General features: G+C 37.7%; 1 protein-coding gene across 2 annotated transcripts in view; it reads left to right on the forward strand.

Annotated features, from left to right (window-relative positions):
• SLC44A5 (solute carrier family 44 member 5) overlaps positions 1-21813 on the forward strand; it is a 317439-nt gene that overhangs the window by 214903 nt on the left and 80723 nt on the right. The window lies entirely within an intron of this gene.

A 21813-nucleotide genomic window follows, 5' to 3' on the forward strand; every position in this document is an offset into this window, starting at 1 on the left:
GGTTATGTTAAGTCTTTTGGAGCACAAAACATGCGTATTTCTTTCCATACAAATTAATGTCATATTGTATTCAGTCTCTAAAGACTTATCACATAATTTTGATACTTGCTACAGGGCAAATGAATTATAAAATCATGTTTTTAAAATATCTTTCATTTCTAGGTTTTGCATGGAGAATTCCCTTGTCTTTTATTGTTCATTTTTCTTTCTGTGAATTTCTTTGATTGCTCTTATGGATTTTTTTGCTAGTCAGATTTAGCTTAATAGCATTCTCTATTATTTTTTCAAAGATCAATTTCTTTTTGAGGCTGCTGGTGGGTAGCTTTCACTGAATTTAAATATCAGCTTCTATAAAAACCTGAGTCCACTTGAGAGTTAGATGCCATATATTCTTGACTTTCCAGCATATTTGAATTCCAAATAATGAATTTTCTTTTTCTGTTTGTAAGTAATTATCTTTTCCTTAGGCTAGAAGCATCTAAAACCTTTGAAAAAGATCAGAATAAAAATGGTACAAGGGAGGGGATTTGGGAAACGGAGGAGAATAGGTTTTCCAGTTTAGGTGCAAAAGCCGAGCATTTGATGCACTTACTAGGGAGATGGAATGAGAAACCTTCAAAGTGTTTTCTACATTTAAGTAAATTATTTTCTGTTTCCTTTACTTTAAGTCTACCTTTTTTTCCTCTTCTAGGATATGTTGTTATTTAGCCTGTTTTATTTTGAAGCCTTCTGCTGAGTTTCTCGTAATATGTAATCATTTTACCTTCTAGTCCCTGTTATCCATGCTGATGTGAGAAAGCTAGGACATGCATGATCCAAGACAGTCCAGAAGGAACCCATTACCAGAGTTAAACGTACACACCTTTGTCTCTCCCTGCCAGAAGGATGATACCAGAGAGGCAGGAATGTACCGGCATGTTTATCACTATTGGGATCTATAGAATAAAATTCAGGAGAACAAAGGGTAGATTTTCTGTCTTGAGCCTAAGATCCTCTTCTTTTACTGCTTTTAGAAGAATTCGTAAGGATTTAAATAAATCAATCATAAAAAAATTCTTAGCTTTATTAAAATATATTTTTATCTTTTAGTATCCCCTCTGAAAAAGTAGAGAGGTATTACTGAGGTGCATGCTGCAAATAAAATCAAACTAAAAAGCTTACTAACAAATTTTAAGAAGCCTATGAGCCTGGGATTGAGTTTATAAATTTTTCTGTCATTTAAGCTGATAACAGCATCTAAGACATATGCTATTTCCTGTCTGTTGCTCGTATATTCAGAGAGAATGTATTTACCCAGAGACTGGCGGGGGAGAGAGGGGAAGGAAAGATTATATTTCTCTTCCGTACAAATATTAATGTATCCCAAAGCACGTAGGAGTCTCTACAGGATCATATGGAGCTAAATAAAAATCAACACGTTGCACTGTTTACCAGCCTAGCATCTAAATGTCAGCTTGGCTAGGTTTTTGTGAGGGCCTTCTTATTTGATAGTCTTGATGTGCTTTTGTCAACTAAGCACACATCTCTGAACATTTTCAGATCCAGAAAGACCTTGAAAATATGGGATGGGGTGTGTGTTGTGTGGTGAGATGAGGACAGGATATTTGGACTGAAGAATGCTAAACTAACTTTAATACTGATGCCGAAGCATAGCAAGCAGGCTTTTGTCCTTCACTTTATTCTGGTGCTCACCTCTCCACCTAAGGCAGCTGCCAAGAATACCAAGGAGACAGTGCAGCAGGGGAGCCACAAAGACCGATGCTGGCCAAAAGCTCTGGACCAAAAATGAAGCTTAGGGTAGAATATTCACAAGCTAGCCAAGGGTGAGGCTTCTGCCTTGAAAGCCAAAGGACAGCATAGCTAACCTGGCATTTGTATCTGGCATTCTTTTGTCTCTTCCAGGATTTTATTTATCTTGAGATTCAAGGACATGAAGCCTCAGGTCACTGTATGAAACCCGTATGTGCATGTCATAGAACTCCATTTTAGTATGACATTTGTCTGTGCTTTTGGATAAAATGAACCAGATCATCTTGCTTCAAATGAAATATATACTCACAGAAGTCAAATGATTAAGCTTATATTTTACGTTTAGTTTATGTGACAGATTTAAATAACCTTCTTCAGCTATGTTTTTTAGAAAGAGGTTTATGTATTAACAAAGGATACCACACCCAAACTGGATGTGGTTCTGTTCTGGCACTGCACTATGAGAAGTGCTACTGACCTAAAGTTAAGGGCTGGACATTCGTGTCCCCCTCAAAATGCATATGGTGAAGCCCTACCCTACAGTGATATCTGGGGCTGGGGGGAGGTAATCAGGTTCGGGGGAGGACATTAGGGTAGATTCTTCACAATGAGATTAGTGCCCATATAAGAAGAGAGCAGAGCTCTTGCGCGCGTGTGCTCTCTCTCCCTCTCTCGTGTTGCTCTCGCTCTCTCCCATGTGAGGACACAGCGAGGAGGCAGCTGTCTGCAAGTGAGAGAAATAGCACTCCCCAGAACCTGACCGTGCTGGACCTGTGATCTCAGACTTCCCAGCCTCCAGAACTGAGAGGAATAAATGTCTGTTTTTTAAGTCACCCCCATCTATGTTATTTCATTACAGCATCCCAAGCGAAGACACCGGGGATGCTCACTTTGTCCACCGGGATAGTGTTTTTAAATGACGTATGCATCTCCTTTGTTTAAGAATCTATTCTCAGTTGTGTGTGACAGTGGTTTTATGACAACCACAGAAACATTAATTGAGAATAAGTGACTGAACACAACTAAGGAATTGACTGTGTATAATTTTCCAACTTACTTTTATCAATTTTAGCAACTAGTGATATGTAAGCATCAGAAACTATGATTCTGATATTAATATCCAGTTTCTTTCACTAATGTGTGGGGGGGACTGGGGCAGAATCTCTGCCCTAGTCCTGGTTTGAGTCCTTCCAGTATCTAAGCCCTGCTGTGATCCTGGTCCTTCCTGGGTCTCCTCCTGATCTGCTTTTGATTTGCACATCCTGTCTGTATCTCAATTAGTCCAAGCTAGGTAGACATCTTCCCATTATCAGAGATGACTGAGAAACTGGAACATTAACAGTCTCAGTCTAAAATCATACTTTTTGAATATCTAATATTCCAGTCATATATCAAGTACAGTCTTTAAAATAACAAGCTTCGTCTCTTCTATTTCAGTTACTCTTGGGCTTTTCTTTTCTTAATCACTAATTCCACAAATTTATAACATGCTGGCAGTGCAACTTCTTTCAACATAAACAGGCTCTGCAAAAATGTCTGCTACAAAATGCCTCCTGAACAATTTGCAGTTTCTATGGATGTCTCCCATGCATTTTCAGAGAGAGGTTTCATTGATGCTCATGGCTTTTGGTGGGTAGAAAACAATTTTGGTTTGAATGTTACAAGAAACAATCTTGGGATTTTCTTAGGAATCATTTACCTGGTGGCTGATGCCTATGTCTGCTTGCTGCCTGCCAGAGTTTTACTGATTGAACGTTATACATCTGCTTTCATGTGGGTTACGTACGTGTCACAGGGCTCATTTTGACCATGTGCTCTGGGAGTGTAGAATCTTTCCTTTCATAGCTGTATTAAATCCATCTGGTAAGAACAAAGGCATAGCCAGTAAGAAGTAAAATAGAGAAAGTATTGTAAAAAGAAGAAAGAGGCATTCTACAATATATTAAATCATAATAACAACCCTTGTCCCATTTTTAACCAACAAACTTATCAACTCCTTTGTATAACAAATTCAGAAGAGTATTTATTCATTCAACGAATATTTACTAACTCCTAATTAAATGTTGTACTAGAAGTAAAGATGTAGAGAAAATTAAGTCCTAGGTTCTACCCTCAAGTCCCCCCTACTCTAGTGGCGGAGACAAGTATGCATGCATAACTGAAACACAGCACCGTGGCAGAGTCCTGACAGAGTGGGAAGGGAGCACGGGGCAGGACGTCTTCTTCAGCCTAGTTTGGCCAGTGATTACCTCCCAAGGGAGCGGACGTTTAAGCTGAGTCTTGATGTTTTGACAGGTAGGAAGGGTGAACATTCAAGGCAGAGAAAAAAAGCATCATTAGTTGAGCCCTATGAAATTGCCATTTTTTACATCAAAACCAGTTAAATGTCAACAATTTCATACGGTTCAGCCACATACAAAGCCACTAAGATTTGAGAGAGCGAAGGTTATTGGTGAGAGTGGGTAGACGATAGAAAATAATTTTGAGCAGCTTAGTAAGGGCCAGATTAAGGAGCTTGTATTTTATTTTGTAAGCGATTGAGAATCTTACAAGGTTTCGGCCAATGGATTTATATGTCAAGTTCTGTATTTTATAAAAAGTGAATGATGGGTCAGAGAGAGCAAGGTGCTGTTTGGAGGCTGTCGTATCAGTCCAGATAAGGAATAATGAGGCTTCAACCCAGACAGTGACAGTAAGATTGGAGAGAAAGAAACAACATTGTAGGATAGAGAATTTTAGGACTTGTCAATCAAGCAGATGTGGAGGATCAGAGAGGAGTTAAGAATGGCAGGATTTTTAGGTTGGGTGAAAAGAGTGGGTGGTAGATAGACAAGGAAAAGAGAGCAAACTTTTGGAACTCTGGGAGCAATAGATAGTAAATTCAATGTTGGGCATTTGAATTTAAAAATAAGGGGCTAGCATTTGGGAGAAAAGTTAAAGCTGTTCATGGCTAGAGCCTTGGAAACCATGATACAGATGAGATTCTCCTTAGATTAGCAGATAGAATTGATAGATGAGCTGGATCCCAAGAGAACCCTGAGATTGTGCCAACATTAAGATGCAGACAGAGAAACAACAAACAGTCCATGAATAAGACTGAGAAGAAGCAGAAGAGTTGAAAGAAGTTGCATGTGAAAGTTTTTCTGAAAGACCAAAGTAAGAGAGGATTTTGTGGATGGAGTGCTTAATAATTATGGTTTCCTGGGAAATTCATGTTTGGGGGTACACTGAAAGTATATCATGTATTATAGTGTTCTTAGTAAAATGAGAGCCAATATTAAATATTGTGGAGAGGAAATCTCAATGACCCTCGATGTTAGAAAAATGAAGATATTTTAGGCTAGTGCAACTCTTTCCAGGCTTAAGGCTCTTTTTAAATTTAAGTTTTTGCATAATGATTTATAATAATGAATAATATATATCATATATAAGATAATATAGATATAATTTATAGTTCCGTCTATGTCAAAGTTCAAGTTTTCTGCTTCTCCTTGTGCTTTCTAAACACACATTCATAGACACATACTCCAAACTCACGCTTTTCTATGGGGAGCTCTCCATGCTTTACAGATGTTGCATAATTCATTTTCCACACTCAGTGCTGTGTTGTGGATAGAAACAGTAACTTTGTGCTGGAAACTAAGTTAAAGGGGTGTTAAGAGACTTGCCAGTTGTTAACTTTAGATAGAACCTACATTCTCAGACTGTTGATTCTCAAGGAGCAAGCCCATGCTGAGAAGAGGCTGTATCTTGAGTATCTTGCCCTTTGTTTGCAGCATGAGGCAGGGAAGAATGACTAAAAGCTGCAGTTCAACTACTTAAAACTAAGACTTTATTCTTCTAGAAAAACTCTTAGTGAACATCAGTGAAGATGAAGCAATTATATTCACTTGCTATCTAAATTTAAGTTAAATTTGATATATCAAAATTCTAAAAAGCTACCATGGAGCTCAACAGAAGTGATGATTAAGAGTCAGGGATAGTTTAGCATTATTTAATGATTCCTTGAAACAGTTTTAGGATTCCCAGTAATATTTTTCCCAGTTAACTTCCCAAATATTTGCATTAGGTAAGGTAAACTCAAGTTCTTTTTGTGTCCAGCATGTTCCATCTTGGCCTTCTTAAGTCTTTAGGCAGTGTCTCAGCTGTTGTTCCTGCTGCTGCTGCAACCCCAGTCAATGAGAATCTCAAGACAGGCTGCCCCTCCACACACTTCGGCACATTTATCCAGTAACTAAAAGATGAGGTCAGGGTGAAAGTCTGAAAATCTTCCAACTTTTAACAATAAACAGCTACTGAACACGCAGAGTTTTTGCAGCAAAGTGTGAACGATGATGCTGTGCGTTTCCTGTAACTCAGCTTTAATTATCATTAGAGTGGAGGTTGTCCTCACTATGACTCTTCTGGAACCAAGCTGCACAGACAGGAAGTTTCGGTAGATTCTCCAAGTATATTAACTGGAGAGACAGAAAGAGACACAGTGGGACTGCTGAGTGGCTTTTAGGTAGCTGACAAATAATAATTGTGTTAGAATGGAATTAACTGTAATAGTTTTAGGAAGGGGAACAATAGATACAAAGAACAGATGTCCTTGAACTTTGCTCTAATGTTCAACCTTTATTATTTGACTGTTAAAATTACTTTAAGTATAAAGTAAAAGTAGAGAAATTAAATTCCAGGTAATTTAATAACCATTATCCACCTCATTACCTCCTTTTGCAGACATATGAAATATTACTTTTATAATCGAATGTGCATATCCGCTTTTAGATTTTCTCCAAACCCAAACATATTTCAGTAAACTTTCTTATGTATGGCCTCTATATATTTTCTTTTCCTTTTCTAATAATTCTTTCTCTGCATTTTTCTTGATCTTGTTTCTCCAATTTCTTCCCTTTTGCCTTTTTCCTTCTCGACCTTTACCTTAATTCTTCGATTTTTATCAGGCGCCCTACTCTTTCCTCTCATTTTTTCTTCTTTAAATCTCTTTTCAGCTTATTTTTCTATTGGTTTTGTCTTGTCTTCAGTTTTCACTTTCCTCTTTGCCTTCTTGTCTATTACCCTGTCTTTGCCCACTTATATGCAGTTGACAAGAGCTAGAAACAACACGATTCAATAACTTGTCACATGGGTTGTTAATAATGGTCAGTCCACATTTAGGAGCATTCAAGGCCAGCCATTTTTTGATGTGGCCCTTGGGGATTAAAACCAACAACAGGCAACCCTTTATGTCCATTACAGAAAAGACAGATGTCACCTAACCACATTCACAGCAGAAAACTGAAAAACAAGATCTTTGAACTCCAAATACTCAGAGAAAATATATTTTTCTCAAGTTGATATAATAAAAAAGTGGAACAGAGTGCTTTGAAGACCATAGGAGAGATAAATGTAAGATTTGATGCTCAAAGATTTGTGAGCATCCCTTTCTTTCTCTGTGTTAAAAACCATTAGGGAGAAATTCATTCAAGCCATAAACTCTCTCCATACTGTGGCATCTATTTTCACGGTATCTTGGTGACCCAGGGAAACAGATTGCTTGGAAGGCTGTTGATGCTGATGAAGCAGAACGGTCCTGGTTTCATTCTCCTCTGTCTTGCCACCATCCTACTTCAGCCCTCATTTCCCTAATTCTCATCATTCTGCACTCACCACATATGCCACATACTTCATTCCAATTCCTTCTCCATCCAGGTGCCAAACAAAATCTAACTTACTGTTTTAGATATATTACTCTTCTATTCAAGAACTTTCAGTAGATAGTGAGCTGAAATTGTAGTCAGTAGTTACCTAATTTGTAAAACAATGCATTAGTAATAGCTCTTGTGTCAGGTTTGTAGAGTTGTAATGATCCAAATGAGATAACATATGCCAAGGTGAGTCATGAACTGTCAAGTCGTTTAACACATAAAATACTCTGACCGTGGATTCCCCTGATTGACAAGTCCAAACTGAGGTCTACGCAGTCATACTGTTGTACCGACGTCCTCTCATACTGCTGTCTTTCTCCTTTATCTTTTGTTCACATTGACCATCTGTCAGCTCCCAGGGCAACCCTGGTCTTACCTGCCCTCTGGGCGTTTGCATTTGTTGTTTCTTCTGCTTGAAACACAACTGCCACCACCTCTTTAATTTTTTAATCCAGCCTTATTGAGATATAATTTATATATGACATTTAGTGGGCTGATTTGATACATTTAAATGTTGCAAAATGATACTGTAGTGTTAGCTAACATCTACATCCTATCACATAATTACCATTTCTTTTGCGTGATAAGAAAATTTAAGACTAGTCTCTTAGAAACTTTGAAGTATGTAACACAGTATTATTGACTGTAATCATTATGCTGTACTTCAGATATCCAGAACTTTTCCATTTCTAACTTCAAGTTTGTACTCTTTGACCGGCATCTCCCCATTTCCCCCAATTCCAGCCCCCAGTAGCCACCATTCTACTTGGTTTCCAAGAGTTGAGCTCTTCTAAATTTCATATATAAGTGACATCACACAGTATTTGTCTTACTCTGTCTGATTTATCTCACTTAGCATGATGCCCTCAAGCTCCATCCATGTTGCAGCAAGTGGCAGGTTTTCCTTCTTTCTCTCTTTTTTTTTTATTGAGTGATAGTCATTTTACAATGTTGTGTCAAATTCTAGTGTAGAGCACAATTTTTCAGTTATACACGAACATAGATATATTCATTGTCACATTTTTTTTCCTGCTATGATCTACCACAAGATCTTGTATATATTTCCCTGTGCTATACAGTATACTCTTGTTTATCTGTTCTGCATTTTAAAATCCCTGTCTGTCCCTTCCCACCCCCCGCCCCCTTGCCAACCACAATATTGTATTCTATGTCAATGAGTCTGTTTATGTTTTGTTTTGGTTTTTTTTTTTTTTTTTGATTCCTCATATGAGCGATCGCATATGGTATTTTTCTTTCTCTTTCTGGCTTACTTCACTTAGAATGACATTCTCCACGAACATCCATGTTGCTGTAGACGGTGTTATGTTGTTAGTTTTTATGGCTGAATAGTATTCCATCATAGAAATATACCACATCTTCTTTACTCAGTCATCTGTTGATGGACATTTAGGCTGTCTCCATGACTTGGCTATTGTAAATAGTGCTGCTATGAACATTGGGGTACAGGTGTCATCCTGAAGTAGGGTTCCTTCTGGATATATGTCCAGGAGAGGGATTCCTGGGTCATACGGTAAGTCTATTCCTAGTCTTTTGAGGAATCTCCATACTGTTTTCCACAGTGGCTTTCCTTGCTTCCCTCTCCCACTCTTAATGATTTAAATGTCTTATTTTAGAATTTTGTGTTTATTCTTTTTGTAATTCATGGCAGTTATCTCCTTTCCAGTTACGAGTTTCTCATTTTTGTAGCATCCTGCTGCTTTTCTATTTAGAGTAAACCTGTCAATATTTCTTTTAGCATGGGTTTAGTGTTGCTAAACTCTCTTAGTTTTTGCTTGTCTGTGAAGTTCTTTCTCTCCTTATATTCTAAAGGATAGCCTTACTGGATAGAGTATCCTAGGCTGCATCTTTCTTTCATTCAGGACTTTGAATATATCTTGCCACTCCCTTCTGGCCTATAGTGTTTGTGCAGAGAAATCAGCTGAGAGCCTTATGGGGGTTCCCTTGTAATGCACTCTGTTTTTCTCTTACTGCCTTTAGGATCATTTTTTCATCCTTGACTCTGGCCATCTTGATTATGATATATCTTGGTGTGGGTCTGTGTGGGTTCTTCCTGTTTGGGACCCTCTGAGCCTCCTGTACTTGGGTATCTGATTCCTTCTTTAGGTTTGGGAAGTTTTCAGTCATGATTTCTTCAAATACCTTTTCAATCCCCTTTGTTCTTTCTTCCCCTTCTGGAACCCCTATTATGCATAGATTGGCATGTTTTATATTATCCCATAGGTCCCTTATATTGTTTTCGTTGTTTTTTATTTGTTTTTCTCTCCGCTGTTCTGATTGGGTGCTTTCTGTTGTCCTGCCTTCTAGGTCACTTATTCGTTCCTCTGCATTATCTAGCCTGCTTTGTACAGCCTTTAGGTCAGCTCTCATCTCAGCAAATGAGTTTACTAATTCTACTTGGTTCTTCTTTATAGCTTCTATTTCATTTTTGACATATTTTATATCTCTAAACACTATTTCTTTTAGTTCCTTCAGTACTTTGATCAGTCCTTTTTTGAAATCTTGATCTAGTTGGCCATCAGTGTCTATTTCCTTGACTGTGCTTTCAGGAGATTTCTCTTGCTCTTTTAATTGGGAGTGGTTCCTCTGCTTCTTCATCTTGCGCATATCTCTCTGGCACTGTGGCTTAAGGAGTATCAGTTATCTAGTTCTTCTGGAGACAGTGTGCTGTTAATGATTTTATCAAGAGGTCTTTGTGTCTTTGCCCTGTTTCACGAACTCAGCTTGCTGTTTCCAGAGGCCCTCTGTTGGCGCCCTTGTCTGTGGTGCTCCCAGTGGCTGTTGGCTAGCAGATCACGCCCCCTCCCAACACTGGGTCAGGTGCTGAGCTCTTATCTGGTGGGCGGGTGGGTCACTCCTCCTCCCGATGCCGCAGTCAGATGCTGTGCTCCGCGAGGCAGGTGGGCGGATCGCACCCCCTCCCAGCTCTGTGATCAGATGCTGCTTTCCTGCCAGGAAGGGGGGTGGCCGCCCTCCCTCTCCCTGCGCTGGTCACTCCGCTGCTCTGTGCAGCTGCCTGCTCTGCCTCCAGTCGGAGCTCCGAAGGCAGGCCCGGGGAAAACTGCAGAACGGCCCCACCCCTGCTCCGTGCCAAATCTCAGCTCCTTGTTTGTCTTGGCGGCATGAGTTCTCTGAGGTGCCAGAGCAGAAAGATCCTATCTGCCTCGGGCTGTAAACAAGTCTCAGTCCTGCCCAGGAGGTTGTGGTGCCCCCTGGTGCGGATTCAGGTCTCGGCGCTGCCCCCGCCCGGGCACTGTGCACAGCAGGAGATGGCAGCTGTGGCTGTGCCCTGCCTCTCTTCTCACAAGAAGCACCAGTAATTGTGACGCAGGTCTGAGGAGACAAAGGCTATGGCGCCCCTCCCCCAAGGGCACACCAGCCATGTTGCTTTGCCTTTTTTCCACAATTTATGGGGGCCCAAGGTTGTTCTGCTCTGTATCCCCTCCCAGCCATGGCATGCAGCACCCTGCAGTCCCCCAGGGCTGCCTCAGTGCAGCCACCCCAGTCCTTCAGGCAGCCTGTCCCGGCTCCAGCTGCTGGCTCGCGTCTCAGGCTGGGTGTTGCCGGGACCTTTGTGCCCGTTTAACTCAGTTCTGTTGATCAAGGGGTGCTCAGGGCAGATCTAAGCCTCGGAGGCTCCCCCTCTGTCCTGCTGGCCTCTCCGTTGGAGAGGGGAGACCCAGCGAACAAGTGCCAGTCCTCCTTTGCTGCTCCCTCCCCACGGGATTGGTCTCGCACTGTTTTGCTTTTTCTTCTTTCTTTTTTCCTTTTCTCCTACCAGATTTTTGGCGTCTTTGTCTTTTAAAGAGGGTGATGTTCTGTTGGAGTTCGGCAGGTGCTCTGGTTGGCTGAGTAGGTCTGTGGATGTGAGTTTTGGTGTATTTGCGGGAGATGGTGAGCTAGAAGCGTCCTTCTACTCCAGCATCTTGATTCGTCGCCTGGTTTTCCTTCTTTCTGATGACTGAATAATATTCCATTGTATATAAGGAGACCATATCTTTATCCATTCATTCATCAACAGACTGGTTGTTTTTATGTCCTGGCTAGTATGACTGATACTGCACTGAACATGGAAGTGCAGATATTTCTTCAAGGTCCTGTTTCATTTCCTTTGGATATGTGCACAGAAGTGAGATTGCTGGATATTATTATTGCTGGATATAGTTATATTATTAATTTTTTGAAGAACCTCCATATTGTTTTCCACAGTGGCTGTACTAATTTACATCTCCACCAGCAGTGCACAATGGGTCCCTTTGCTCCAAATCCTTGCCAGCACATCTCTTATCTTTTTGACAATAGCCATTCTAATAGGTGTAAGGTGATAATTCATTGTGATTTTGGTTTGCAGTTTCCTGATGATCAGGGATGCTGAACACCTTTTCACATATGTGTTAGCCCTCTGTATGTCTTTTTTGGAAAAATGTCTACTTAGATCTTTGCTTATTTTTCAGTTGTATTTTTTATTTTTGCTTTTGAATTGTATGACTTCTTTACATTTTTTGGATTATTAACCCTGTATCAGATATATGCTTTGTAAATATTTTCCCCCATTCTGTAGATTGCCTTTTCATCTTGTTGATGGTTTCTTTTGCTGTGAAGGAAGCTTTTTAGTACGATGCAGTCCCACTTATTTTTGCCTTTGTTGCTTGTGCTTTTGACATTATATCTAAAAAATTGTTGTGGAGACCAGTGTCAAGGAACTTTTTCTCCTTATGTTTTCTAGGAGTTTTACAGTTTCAGGTCTTATATTTAAGTTTTTAATTCATTTGAGTCGATTTTTGTGAGTGATGTAAGAGAGGGTTCAAATTTTACTTTTTTTGTAGATGGTTACCCCATTTTGCCAACATCATTCATTGATGAAAGACTGTCCTTTCCTCACTGAGTAGTCTTGGCTCCCTTGTCAAATATTTATTGAACATATATGTGGGGGGGGGTATTTCTGGGCTAACAATTCTGTTCCATGTATTTATGTGTCTGTTTTTATGCAGACACATAAATTGTACTGTTTTGATTACAATAGCTTTGTAGCAGTATAGTTTGAAATCAGGAAGTGTAATTCCTCTAGCTTTGTTCTTCTTTCTCAAGATTGCTTTGGCTGTTCAAGGTCTTTTATGGTTCCATATGAACTTTAATCAAAACAGTACAATACTCATCATGTTTTTAGAGTCCTTTCCTACTCTTTTATAGTATCTTTATTATACTCTGTCATAGTATCATGTCTGTTTCCTTCCTAGCACTTCTGTCACTATCACACAGTCTGTCATTATTTTATTTGTTGACCTTTACTTATATATTGCCAGTTTCCCGCACTAAATTGTGAGCTTCATGAGAGAAGGCACCTTCTATCTGCCTCACCATTGTATTTATAGCATGTACTGCAGCACCTGGTTCAGAATAGGTACCAGATCAATATTATGAAAATAAAAGAATGAGTTGATTTTTTTCTGACTCCATAATACTAATCCAGTCTGTTTTATAATTTCTGCCCTATAAGAATTCTAGCCAATCTGCCCTCCTCATCCTCATCAACCATTCTTAGTTTTATACCTTTGTTCTTGTACCTCCTTTCACCTAGAATGGACCTCTCTTCCCAGCCAGCCAAAATCTTTCCCATAATTCAAAACTTTAACCCATCCCTTGTAATTAAAGTGTCTCACATCCTCTAACTCACCCTGAGCTTTTTCTACTCTAACCATCTAGTACTCCCTACTTGTAGTACTTATTTTACTTCTACATTTTAAACTGTATTTATTTTTTAATATTAATCTTTTAGGTGCATTTATCTTTTTTATGTCGTGAAACTTGAGTGTCTGAGGGCTAGAATCATATTCTTATTTTGCTTTATATCTCCCCTCCCTAAGTCTTGGTTTACCTCCCTCTCCATCCTGCCTCCCCCACCTCTCTCTCGCACACGTGTGCATGCACACACGCATGCACACACACATACACACACACAAGCATACACACATCTCACCATGGTAGCAAATAGTATACAGTTAACAAACAGCCATTGAAAAAATTACTAGGGAGGTTTTGAAACCCTGTGGAGGAGGGATTTATATTTGGGGGGGGGGGGAATTCATGAACTTATATCTCAGAATGGCAGGAGAGAGGATAGTAGTGGGAACTAAGACCCATTATGTATGCTCCACGGTGATACTTTGTTATAAAAAAAGCAGGGACAGTTCCTGGACAAAATTAAGTATAAGATTGCCTAATGATTCCCAGACTTACTATTAAGATGCTATTCTAAGTATCTCAAGTTGAAGTGAAAGAGACTTACTGGTATAGTTTGTGATACATTTTATGTCTGATGATTTTTAAAAGATATGAATTAATTTAAGAAAGATTTGTATTTCAATATTCAGCTTAGGACAACTGCAGTTGTATATATTTACTCTGGCTGGGTTTAAATTGCAAACTCCACTCCATTTAACACAAATGTCAAGAATTATTTAATCGAGTGATTATGAAATATAAAATTATTCAGAGACAAGGTCTCACAACTTGCTATTTTGCTGTTATCCATATCAGCTCTAGAATATGCTTTGCTGGGAAATGAATCTCAGTTTGACTACTTGAATTCTGTGAGAATATACAATATTCAGTTTTCCTATGTTAATCTTATAAAATATGTTTAATATTTAATAACAGTTGCAGAGAAAAACACACATTCTTTGGTGTAATCCATTTGGGTTGACTAAAAATTATTAGAATAGGAAAATCTTATTATTTTTTCTGACTGTTTAAATAAATCTCACCAGTAGCTGTAGTATATTCAATAATTTGTCTCCCTGAACATCCATTCCAAATCATCTTCTCTCTCGCTTCCTCTGTTATAGTAACTGAAAATGTCAAACACTCGATTTTCCTAACCACCTTCCAGGCAGGTATGGCCATGAGACACAGTTCTAGCCAATGAGCTCAAGGAGAAGTCTGCCAGGAGGGACCTTCTTTTCTAAATAAAAAGACAGAGCTTTATGGAAGAGATTCAGGTGTCTGGAGTGCAGGAGTCAACTTGTGACATACGGTACAAGCTTGAAGATAAATGTCTGCAAGCGAAGAATAAAGGGGTCCAAAAGAGGAAATGAGTCAGGTCCCTGATGGCATCCCTGAATGACACAGCACCCTAGCTCAGGACTGCCAGCTGTGGGACTTCTTACTGTATGAAACAAATACATTCTTTAGAATTTAAGCAACTGTTTCTGGTATAAACTTTCTGGTGTTTACAACTGAACACATTCTTAACTGATACACTTAGGTTCAGATTTAAACTGGATTACACAGAGACTGTATTTAGTAAGTTCAAATTAATAAGCATTTAGAAAACATTTAGTTTTATCTTAAAAATCCTAAAAAGTTTGTCCCTTTAAAATTAATAACAATGACCCAATTCTTACTAGTAATGCTTTGTTATAGTATAAACAGCTTATTGAATAAAATATATTAGCAAATAGTTACAAAAGAGTGAGCAATTCTTATGCTACTAGACAAACAGTTGGAATTTCCCATTTTGCTGAACAATTTGAGAGCAGAGGGACATAGCTTTTTATACATTTTTAAAATGTCTACAATATACTGATGTCTAATATTCAAGCAACATTTTCATGCACTCATTCAATAGATACGTGTTGAATGGCTGTGCGTCTTTGCTTTGCACAAGTCATGAAAACACACTGTCCCTTCTTATACCATCTCACCATTGGTTAATTCTCTTCCTAATGTGAGTAGTGACCTCCTATTTCACAGTAAAGATTTATCAATAGCATAATAGTATTATATTATGCTTGATATTATTTAAGGCAAGTATGTCATGTTGGATTTATTGTTTCCCTCTGAAAACTGAAATAACTTCCCAAATAAGTAAAAAGAAAAATGTTGACGATAGAGAAACTTTGCTTTCTACATTTGTGATTTAAGTCATTAATGGCCAAAATTCAACCTTTCAGTCAGGATAAGTAGGTAAATAAGTATCCCAATAAAGGATTTTACTGGTGGTGTATCTCTAATGACTTTATATTCATATAGTTTATAGTTTAATTTCTATTAAATTAAGTTTCCTTTATTTTCTACTGTATTCATTTTAGTGGTTAATAGTTGATGTTACTTCTTAGGTTATATCTATTTCTAAGATATGCCAAGTCAATACTTAAATGATTCTATATTTCTAAAATTAATTATTTTTGATTAGAGTAATACATGTATTTGATATACAATTTAATAGTTACGTAAGGGTATACAGTGAAAAGTAGGTCTCCCTTGTTCTTCTCACACACATAGTTCCCTTCTTGAGACAACTACTCTTTCCATTTCCTTGTATAATCATAACTAGGATTATTTTAAATTTACTCTCATATCTACTGAACACTTCAACAATTATAAGTATAAAAATGTTTTATGACTGAGGTAATTGTCTGACTAAATTAGTTTCCAAAACTAAAATTTTATTTCATGTTCCAAAAGAGCTAGGATAATTATAGGACAGCCTGCCAAAGATTAGCTTGGAGATAATAAGCATTCTACGCAGAGGCAAATTTCCAAGATCACAGCTGAATAAATATTATTTTAAGAAAAAATAACTGAGGTGTTCTTTATTCAGATTTGCTAAATATATGTAGAGAAAATGGCAAAAGAGAGACACAGTATCAAATCATAAAGGCTTGAATAATGAAAGGTAGAAGGCCAACTGTGTTTTCATTTGAAGAACCAGGGATCTGTAGCTCATAAAGCTGATGAGGGTATGGCGCTCATCACTGGTAAAAGAAGGTGGGATCTGCAGGATGGTTTCATGAAGCATTTATGGGTGCCTATTTTCGATTCCATTCCTGCTTATGAATGTTTGAGCAATAACAAAAATTAATCAGAAAACAGTCTCTCATCCTCCTCACACACTTGTAGTGACTGTTTTAATTTAAAGACCATAAAAAATGTGTTTTGAATTTTAGTCAAGACTGATCAAGAAAAAAATTAAAGAGCAGATGATCAATTTTTAAACATATTTTGAGGGGAATCACAAAGAAATTAGTTCAATGAAATAAGGCATTAATTTATTTCTAGTTGTCAAATGCAGTCTATGTGTCTTAGATTTTTCTTCCCATTATAAATGCAATTTGTGTCCATTGTGGAAGTTTTGGGAAAAAAAGAAAAGAAAAAGCTAAAGAGGAAAAACAGAACCACATAAAATCATACCGTCTTGAGATAGTGACCCCAACCTTTTTTTGTATATTCTTTTATCTTGTTAAGCATTTACATATGTATGTTTAATATTTATTTACATATAACCATAGTACACATATGTTCTATAACCTATTTTTACTCAATATATTATGAACATGTTTTGATGTAATTATTGTCTTAAAAATTGTTTCCAAATTTTCTTCATTATAAACAGTGTGTTTTAAAGCCTTATAAATAAATTCTTGCTTCATCTATACATATATATACTAGAAAAGAAATTATTAGATTAAAGGGAATACAATTTTCTGAATCATCGGTGGATAATGTTTTTATTATTTAAAATTTGGGGTGACAAATAGTAATCTCATTTTAATGTGCAGGCTTTTGATTACTAAAATATTAACTATTTATCATATTTGTCATATAATTGTTAGGAAGAATGAGTTTTATTTTAATAGCTGAATTTCAGTAGCTACCCCAGCCATGAAAATTTTCAGGAGTTTATTGTTTAAACAGATTCTCTTGAGCACCTACACTGTGTTTCTATGCAGAGGGATTTTAAACTATTCCTAGAAGATTAAAGAGTATTTTGAACTGCTATGGGTTCCCTGTAAACTTTTAGACTAATTCCCGAGGCTGTTCTAAGCTGGCGCTCCTAGCACCACTCTGATGGTAGTACCGTTGGTCCATGACGCCAGCTGTAATATGGGCAATAACTAGGATCCAGTTCTCATTTTACTAGCAATTTTCTGAGTGGTTTCCTCCCACTGACAGATTTTTGAATATTATAATGCAAGTTTTACAAAGATGATGAATAACACAGTAAGATCAATTTTGTCTGAACTTGTCCCATTTTAAACGAAAGAGGCATTTATATAAATATTACTTAAACTTCTCTATTTAAAAAATGAGGTTTTATTTCTCTTTTACAAATAGAAAATATAAATTACAAACAGTTAAAGCTACTCTCTCAAGGCAATGGAAACCTAAGTAAAAACAGTGTAGAAGAAAAGATTAACCATAGAGGATAGTGAAGGTTTTACGATCCAATTATTCAAAAAAACTAAGTAAAGCAGGTACAAGGCTCAAATGTCATCTTATATGTTCTAATCAATTTGAAAGACATTAACAACATCATCCTATAATTTCTTAGGGTATTGAGTTATTTGGTATATTTCATTTTCAGCAGCAGTTTAAAATGTGCTAAAAAATAATATTCCCATAAAGCTGAAACTCTTTTCTCAATGAGGATTGGATGCCAAAATTATCTTTTAAGGTAAATGCCACTTGAAAGCCATCCTTAAAATTTTTTAAGAGACTTGAAACATTTGTATTTAGATTGAACATCTAAAAATACAAGTTTTTGTGATTAAAAGCTCATCGTGCCTTCCTATTGAATTTTTGATTCTGTAACAGTGTAATTCTTCAAGATAATCTTTACCCTTTTATTCTACTTGTAGAAATGGCCAGTGTAACATGCTTATTCCTAAGACCTCTGCTTTCACACACACACAAAAATGATACATGGCATAAAACTGTGGGAACAAAACAGTAGAGAACTTTTAGGCAATGTGTCTGTGGAGGAGAGGAGAAGCTGGAAGCAAGGGGGAAGGGTACAGTTAACTCCTTCAAACACAACTCTTAGAAAATGTTCTTCTAACAGTATCACCAGATTCTGCCCTAATAGTGAAGAGTGAAGAAATAGACGTAAAGTATTTTTAAACTTACACAGAACTCTACCCTCAAATAGCCCCCAATTGTATTGAGTCTATTGGCCAATAAGCATCCACTCAGATGATCTAATTCAAGCTGCATTCTGCAATTTGCCAAGTGTATCTCGATGAAGCTTGGAGGATGACCCCCAAATGTACAGCCCTTTAACAAAGCCTCTGGGAAGTGAAGCAGCCATTCTGTTTTAAGAAGCTAAGAGGTAGCAGATGACTTAGTAGCGTCATGCAGGTGCCAGCAGAACCACAGAGGAGCGTGCATCTAGACTGTGGGTTATGAATGCAGCCATGCCGTAGACAGATGTCCTCAGGTGATACCAAGAACTTTCAAATGAGAGGTGATCATCAGACTGGAATCACGGGCAGTGGACAGTTCCTAAGCTGACTCATTAGGCACGAATTGATGATCTGTCAGAGAATAATGACTTTTAGGACTTCTATTCTCGCTCTAATGCTTCATATTAATGACCTTTCAGGATAGTTGTTATCATCGGAATTTCAGCTGCCACACACACACAAAAAAACTAGTGAATGAATTTGTTTCTGAATGGAGGTAGAAAGCTGTCCCTGAAAAGGAAACAGAATGACAGTCATAAGGAAATAAGAACTATGTAGAACTGAAATATTAACTTGAGAAACAAAACTTATTACCTCTGAATTGAATCTAGTGGGTTTTTTTCAATGATTTATTTTATTGGAGACAATAATGTCTAGGTGGCAGGCTTAAACTTAACCAAAAAGTTAAATCCCCAGACAACACATTCTCCAAATAGCTCCCCCCACCCACACACACACAAAGATCTGAAGTCTGAAATACAGCATGTCAATGGTCACCAGAGGCTGCTTATGATGTATTAGCCTGTCAGTTAGAGATGTGTCTTCCTAATCATTCATGGGACATAGATTGCTGTACGTCTGCAGCATTCAAGGCTGTTTGTTGAATGCTGCCAGAGAGGACATTATGGTCTAGGTCAGAGGCCAACAAACTTCTTCTATAAAGGTCTAGGTAGTAAATATTTTAGGTTGTGCCAGCCAGATGGTTTCTATTGCAGCTGCTCAACTCAGCCATTGTAGCACAAAAGTAGCCATACACAATATATACGTAAATAAGTACGGCTATTTTCCAAAAATCTGTATTTATGGGCACTGAAATTTGAATTCTGTATAATTCTTACATCATGAAATATTATTATTTTATTTTTCTAAACCATTTTAAAAAGTAAAAGCCATTCTTAGCTTACAAACTGTACGAAAACAGGTAGCAAGCCAGATTTGGCCCACGGGCTGTAGCTTGCCACCCAGGGTCTAGATTATAACAGATGGAAGATAATTGCCTTAAAGACATAGAAACAAAGTTTCTGTATGTCTGCAGAGCTGAGAGGGATCTCTTTTTGTTGAAAACTGCATGGAGGAGGTGATATTTGAATTTACTTGAAAGGTGGGATTTTAATTTTTTTTCAAAGATGAACATTTTTATTTGCACATGTGTATTGATTTTAATATTTTTAAGTTAATTTTTTTACATTTACATTCACTTATTTAATACCCATATTAAGTTTATTCATAGCAAAATTTTAAATTCAAATAACATATGACATTGAACTCTTGTATATTGTGGACTTGCAGTGATTATCATATCTTCCATGCTATGTGTGTTTTTAAAATAGTGGTAAGAGCACAACACGAAAACTACCCTCCTAACCAATTTTCAAGTGTCCAGGATGGTAGTATGAAACATACAGGCACAAAGTTGTACCACAGACCTCTAGAACTTACTCATTTTGTGTAATTGAAACTTACAGCCATTGAAGACCAACTCCCTGTTTGCCCCTCTCTCCAGCACCTGGAAGCCATCATTCTGCTTTCTGTTTCTTTGACTATTTTAGGTATCTCAGATTAGTGGAATCCTGGAGTTATTTGTCTTTCCATGATTGGCTTACTTCACTTAGCATAAGGTCCTCCAGGTTCATCCATGTTGTCCAAAAGAATTGAAATCAGGATCTCAGATAGACATCTGCACTCCCATGTTCACTGCAGCATTGTTCACGATAGCTAAGGTATGGAAACAACCTAAATGTCCATTACCAAATGAATTAGTTAAAAAATATGGCATATGCATACAGTGGAATAGTATTCAGCCCCCAAAAGAAGGGAATCCTAGCATATGAAGAATGGGGTTTTTGATAGCAAAAGGGAGCATTGATCGTTGTTACTCCAGGATAATAGGTGTTAACTCTGGCTGTTTCATGCAAATTGGGACATCTTGCAGGAGGAGGAGTCTCAAGAGACCATGAACATAGATCCCTGAATGTAGTCAAGCAAGAGTCATGGTGGATTCAGTGAATAAAAATGTCCAAGTTGATTGAAGCACATTGGGATGAATAAAGGGAAAAAAGCTAGAAAGGTAGTCTGGGGCTTGAACTAGAATTGAATTGGTAGGTTCTTAAACATAAAGCTAAGACACTTGGAAATTATTTAAATAGGTGGTGGAGAAACACTGCAACTTTTAAAATAATAAAGTGAGATGGTCACCTATCAGTGATACCAGTGATGAGCAGAATGAATGGGATCGGGCAGAGACTACATGCAGAAGCCCAGTTAAGGGACCACAGCAATAGCTCGAAGACAGGATAAGAGAATGAGGACTGCGGCCAGGCAGCAGGAATAGAAAGGAAGGAGTGGATGAAAGACACATCAGAGAGAAGGAATCGAGAGAACCTGTCAATTGAATATAAAAGATAAGCTAAGAAAAAGGGAAAGTCAAAGGAAGCTCCTAAGACTTTAAGTCGAGGTGACTATAGACATTCTATATTTGTGGGTTAGAAATAGGTGAGGAAGGGAAATCTGTAAATGAATATATAATTGGGATCCTATTCATATTGTAATTTAGAAAAAATAGACGTAAGTTAACAATGGTACTTCTGTAGTTTAACTTTTGAAAATACTTTTACATCAGGGCAGCTCAATCTGAATAAAATTTGGAATGGCTTTCTGATAAATGTGAGTGGGAGAAGCTTGTTTTTAAAAAGTTGGCCTTTGATTTGCAGGGAGTGTGAGGGAAAGGGTTGAGGCATATTTTTCTATGAACTATTTTTTCTGTCTTCTTTCTAGGACCCAGTGGGATACAACCCATTTTTAGATTAGTACAGTGGTTTTTAGTACTTACTATGAAAGTAAAAATGAACCCAGCTGAGGAAAAGGCACAGCTGTGGCAGGCCTCTGGCTAGCACAGGATTCAGAATGATGTTCAACCATCAGCTTGTATCACCCGGTTACCTCAATAGGTCTTGAGAGTCTTAAAAATTATCCTAATTATGTGGTTTTTAAAAATAACTCATTTCCTGCAGAATACTAAGGATTGCACAGATGCCTTGAAATCAAAGAAACAACGATAAGGTGCTATAAATCATAAAAATATGAATTAAGCATCTGCTATGTTCCTGATTCCC

This window comes from Camelus bactrianus, chromosome 13 (genome assembly GCF_048773025.1).
Source record: "Camelus bactrianus isolate YW-2024 breed Bactrian camel chromosome 13, ASM4877302v1, whole genome shotgun sequence".
Classification (NCBI taxonomy): Eukaryota; Metazoa; Chordata; class Mammalia; order Artiodactyla; family Camelidae; genus Camelus; species Camelus bactrianus.